Consider the following 5,873-nt stretch of genomic DNA (forward strand, 5'->3'; position numbering starts at 1 on the left):
TTTTGCACTGGACGTAAGGGGGGATGGGGGGTCAAAAATCTAGAGCAAGAATAAGTACCTTAACCTTGTGAGCATCTAAAAAAGAAAGCGATTCTCAGGTAAATAAAGGAGATTAAGAGGTCCAAACCTCCAGTTATAAAATAAATAAGTCATGGAGATGAAACTACAGCATAGTGAATATAGTCAATAATATTGTAATAGTGTCGTTTGGTGACAGATGGTGACTACGCTTAATTTTGGTGAGTACTGAGTAATTGTTGAACCACTGTGGTGTACACCTAAAATTAATATAACACTGTATGTTAATAATACTTCCTTTTAATAAAGTAAATCTAGTGGTAATTTTTTTTTTTTTTTTTTACTCATCTCAAGAGTATACCTTTTGGTCTACAAAATGCATCAAATATCTTTGAGATGGTTAAAGATGGTATCTCACACTTCTGATCTTAGTTCTTATAATATGTATCATAATGTATTTTTCTAATGTGAAATTGCATGAGTTTTTCACTCAGTCAGTCCTCAAATGCTATCAACAACATCAAGCAGATGCAGGTACACGTAATGGACTGGTCCTTAAGTTCTCATCTCGTGTTCTACTCACCCGCAGGACATGTCCTCTTGAGATATATGATTGTGGAGTGGTATTCCACAAGTCAGGCAAAGGAATGAACATTCATGAGATTTTAGGAACCTACCAGCTAATCATCCCCCATTTTTTCTACATTGATCATGTCAAAAGGGAAAAGGATTTCACATGGTACTGATGACAGAGCCATAAGTATTGGAAAACGTAGAAATACTTTTAAATGTTTTTTTTTTAAGATTTTATTTATTTATTTGACAGACAGAGATCACAAGTAGGCAGAGAGGCAGGCAGAAAGAGAGGAGGAAGCAGGCTCCCTGCTGAGCAGAGAGCCCGATGCAGGGCTCGATCCTAGGACCTTGGGATCATGACCTGAGCCAAGGGCAGAGGCCTTAACCCACTGAGCCACCCAGGCACCCCTAAATCTGGTGTCTTTCTGTCTGGGTGTGTTATCTCCCCAATCTGTCTATATACTTTAGTCACGTTTTTAATAAAGCCGTTTAATAAAATGGTTTAATACCTAAAATTGTTGTTTTTTTCTGAGGTAAAGAAAGGGTAATGAAAGAACATTGAAATTGATAGATACTGTCACTCTTACCCTCAGTCAACTTAATAAATCAATTATGAATTTTAATATTTGGTTAGTTTTATTTGGTAGATAATACACAATCTGGGTAACTATATCCATAAATGCTCATGAACATACACACATATACATAAGCACACACAAATACACAAAAACATATACACACTTATGTTGAATGTTGAATGACATCAAATTATACCTAGGCATCTACTAGGATATTTTTTAGCCAAAGACATTTATTCAGTTCTTATTTTTCCATATATAAGTCTATGTGACACCCTTGAAAGAAATATTGTTAGGTAAACATTTCTAGTTTCGTTGTATTGCCCTTTCTTTTTCCTTACAAGGTGTGAAAAAGTAACATTTTTCACTGTTATAAGGCATGTCTCCCAGTCTTATAAAGTCTGCTTTATTCTCTGCAATAAACAATTTCTAGAGCAAAACGCACACTCCCCCACCCTTTATCTAAGTAGCCGTAGGAATGAGAAACTTCCTCTCACCAGGAAGGTAATTATCTTCTCCCTTCCCTCTCTTTGAAGGAAGGAGGGCTTATTCCATTTTGGAACGTGGGAGAAAAAGACACTGCCCCTAGAGCCCTCATTTCCCTGAGTGTCTTGCCCCTGCCCCTGCCCCTGCCCCAGCAGGGATTTGCTGGGTGAACTGCTGGCTTCCTGGCAGTAAACAGCCTTCACTTGGTGATGGTCAAGTGCAAAGTGACCAGCAGCAAGGAACATTCTGACTTTCTTTGATGTGTCTGCGTTGTGCCTCCAATCACCAAAGGGAAAAAGGGAAAGTTACTTTATCTCATGAGTGAATTCAAAAGATAGTGCTTCTGGCGCTCCTTTCAATAGTCTGCCCGTCTGCCCCTGGCCAAAGTATTTGTTTTGTTTTGTCTTGTTTCCTTTCTCGGCTATGTTAAATGGTTACACAGGCAGTGTTTGTTCCTCAAGAAGAGGTCTAGACATCCCCGGCTCTCTCTGAGACTGGGTAAGGTGTTATTCTGGATAAAGTAGTAGGAAACCAATTGTGGTTGTTATACACTAAAGTGAAGCACCATATACTCACTACCATAAGAGCAGAACCTAATCTGTTGACTTTTCTGTTTTATCACCAGTTATGGTTGCCACACACTCTAATCCAGGCTTCATCAGTCAAGCAGTTGACATTTTTCTCTCAAACATCTGACTTCTGTGACTGATCTCTCAATTGGATCTAAACACAAAGCGGGGGGCGGAGAGAGCATGAGTTTTATCAATCTAGAATTTCTAGCACCAGTGACTTAACATGTTGGGATTTCTCTTTATTTTCTATTGTCATTGAATCTGTTTTGCTTCCCATGTAACATACATTACTCAGTCAAGCTTTTTATCCAGTGCCTGTCACACAAGACTTAAACTTCTTTTTCTTTTTCCTTTTTTTAATCACTTCCTACCATCCTCTGTGTTCTAAACTCAGTCCCATTTAACTTCACTTACATTTTGAGATCTGCATTTTCTAAACTCTACATAAGAAGTTTGTTTACCTTTACTGCTTTTGATGAAAGACAGATTACTAGCCAAGGGCCATGAGGCAGGTGTTCCTCCTAAGGAAAAAAAAAAAAAAAGACACCTTTTTAAATTATTTAAATTCAATTAGCCAACATATAGTACATCATTAGCTTCAGATGTAGTGTTCAATAATTCATCACTTGCGTATAACACCCAGTGCTCATCACATCACGTGCCTTCTTTAATGACATCACCTAAATGCCCCTCCTCCACCCACCTCCCCTTAAGCAACCCTGTTTCCTATAGTTAAGAGCCTCTCACGCTTTTTCTCTCTCTCTGATGACTTCTCATCCAGTTTTCCCTCCATTTTCCTATGATCTTCCACATGTTTCTTATATTACACATTATGAGTGAAGCCATATAATTGTCTTTCTCTGATTGACTTATTTTGCTCAGCATAATACCCTCCAGTTCATACACATAGTTGTAAGTGGTGAGTATTCATCCTTTCTGATTGCTGAGTAATATTCCATTGTGTATGTATGTATGTGTGTGTGTGTGTATATATATATGTGTATATATATATATACACATATATATATATCACATCTTCTTTATCCATTCATCTTCAACAAAGCAAGAAAGAATATCCAATAGAAAAAGGACAGTCTCTTCGATAAATGGTGCTGGGAAAACTGGACAGCCACATGCAGAAGAATGAAACCGAACTATTTTCTTACACCATACACCAAGATAAACTCAAAATGGATGAAAGACCTCAATGTGAGAGAGGAATACATCAAAATCCTAGAGGAGAACACAGGCAGCAACCTCTTGCTAGACCCATCTCCAAAGGTAAGGGAAACAAAACCAAAAATGAGCTATTGGGAATTTATCAAGATAAAAAGCTTCTGTACAGCAAAGGAAACAACCAACAAAACTAAAAGGCAGCCTACAGAATGGGAGAGGGTATTTGCAAATGACATATCAGATAAAGGGATAGTATCCGAGGTCTATAAAGAACTCATTAAACCCAATACCCAAAAAAACTCATTAAACTTGATACCCAAAAAGCAAAAGAAATGGGCAGAAGACATGAACAGATATCTCTACAAAGAAGACAAACAAATAGCCAACAGACAAACAAAAAAATGCTCCACATCACTTAACATCAGGGAAACACAAATCAAAACCGCAACGAGATACCACCTTACACCAGTCAGAATGGCTAAAACTAACAAGACAGGAAACAAATGTTGGTGAGGATGCAGAGAAAGAGGAACCCTCTTAGACTATTGGTGGGAATGCAAGCAGGTATAGCCACTGTGGAAAACAGTATGGAGGTTCCTCAAGAAGTTAAAAATAGCGCTACCCCACGACCCAGCAATTACAGTACTGCATCTTTACCTCAAAGATGCAAATGTAGTGATTTGAAGGAACATCTGTACCTAAATGTTCATAGGAGCAATGTCCACAGCAGCCAAAAGGATCTTTTTTAAGAGTCTTGTAAGATGTTCAGGAAACTTAACTGTTCATTACCAGATGACTGCTCTACTCCATGCCTCTCTTCTTATAGGAAGTTATAACATATATTAGAATATCAGTAGTTATAAGGGTTTCTGCAATAAAGATATAAATTTAACATGATGCATCTAGCATTTTCTAAATATTTTTCACAGTAGGAGATTTCACTTGCGTGTTTATTTCCCCTAAAACATTAACAACTCCTACTTCTGGGATTTTGCTCTATTGTCTCTAGCCTTGTTTCATTCTCTATAGTAATGATGATCACCTGGTTTATTAGACTTTCTTTTTTTCTAATTTGACAACCTTCTTCACTATATTGTAAATACCATAAGAGAAGAACTTTATATTTTGAGTTTTCTGCTTTATCACCAGTATTTAGAAACTTGTTTTTCTATAGCAAACATTGAAACAAAAGAATATGTTTCAAAGAGTGAGTTTCATTGAGCTTTCAGTACCTAATTCTTCTCTGACTTCCTTAATTTTTTATTAAATATTTTATTTATTTTTTTGATAGAGAGAGATCATAAGTAGGCAGAGAGGCAGGCAGAGAGAGAGGGGAGGAAGCAGGCTCCCCGCCAAGCAGAGAGCCCGATGCGGGGCTTGATCCCAGGACCCTGAGATCATGACCTGAGCCGAAAGCAGAGGCTTTAACCCCCTGAGCCACCCAAGCGCCCCCAATTTTTTTTTTTTTAATTCTAAAGTCAGGACTGCATTCTATCTGATGAAGAGTATTTAAAACTATATTTCAGCACTTGGCAAAGCTATCTAGTATAGAAAACTCATTTCTATTTTATTTTCTATCTCTCCTTTTCTACTAATATGTAAAGGTTATACAGGTATCATAAGTACATATAATAAAATCTATAGTAATAAGTTACAAATTTCCTATTACATCATTTGTACCAAAAAAATTAGTAAAAATTCATTATTGATGCCTTACTGGTAATCTTTTTTGGCCAAATTTCTTATGAATAATATTTCAAAATTGAAATAACTGTTTTTGGTTTGGGGGGGTTCCCTCCTTTTTTCTTTGTCACTACTATTTTACAAAGTTCCAGCAGAAACTTTAATCATTCTATTCTGAATCTTGCCAAATTTTCATCTGGTCTAAAAAAAAGTAACACTTTTCCAAATCAGATTAACTTGGATTTTTAACGTATTGAGTGGTAGTCTTTAAAACAGGGACAGAATGGCTAAGCCACCAGGACATGTTATAAATTCTGGCTTTACCTAAACTTGTCCTTCCTTGGTTTCTTTCTACAAGCAATATGCTGCCAGAAAGTTAAATGGCTTTCAGCTGGGCATCAACAGGCCTTCTTTACTATAAAACAGCTCGCTTCATATCTGAGCACAACTCATTCTCTTGAACTGGGAACACTGCTTATTCCTTGTTGCTAAGACTCAGGTGTTTCCATAGTATTACAGTTTCTGTTAGAGTTTCTCCAGAAAAAACTATGTTCATGCCAATCATAAAACTTTAGTTTTCGCTTCTGCCTGGGAAAAATGGAAATCTTGCTATGTTTTCCTCTCTGTGTAATAATAATTACTCCTTTATGTATTAAGTAATGACTCTTTATGTATTAAAAAATGACTACTTTAAAGATCTCACTTTTCAAAAGAGGATAGAAATAGAGATATTTTGTAGGGTTTTGTCACAGTAAATGCCATACTGTATTTAAGGCAGGTAATG

General features: G+C 36.8%; 1 long non-coding RNA gene across 1 annotated transcript; it reads right to left on the bottom strand.

The window, feature by feature from the left end:
* Window positions 1–2,191: 2,191 nt before the first annotated feature.
* LOC116585669 lies at window positions 2,192–4,237 on the bottom strand. Its single transcript, XR_004283758.1, has 3 exons — window positions 4,186–4,237; window positions 2,692–2,751; window positions 2,192–2,381 (listed from the first exon to the last, which is right to left on the bottom strand). It is a non-coding gene; the product is annotated as an uncharacterized LOC116585669 (long non-coding RNA).
* Window positions 4,238–5,873: the final 1,636 nt, after the last annotated feature.

The sequence above is a fragment of the Mustela erminea genome, chromosome 3 (assembly GCF_009829155.1).
Source record: "Mustela erminea isolate mMusErm1 chromosome 3, mMusErm1.Pri, whole genome shotgun sequence".
Classification (NCBI taxonomy): domain Eukaryota; kingdom Metazoa; phylum Chordata; class Mammalia; order Carnivora; family Mustelidae; genus Mustela; species Mustela erminea.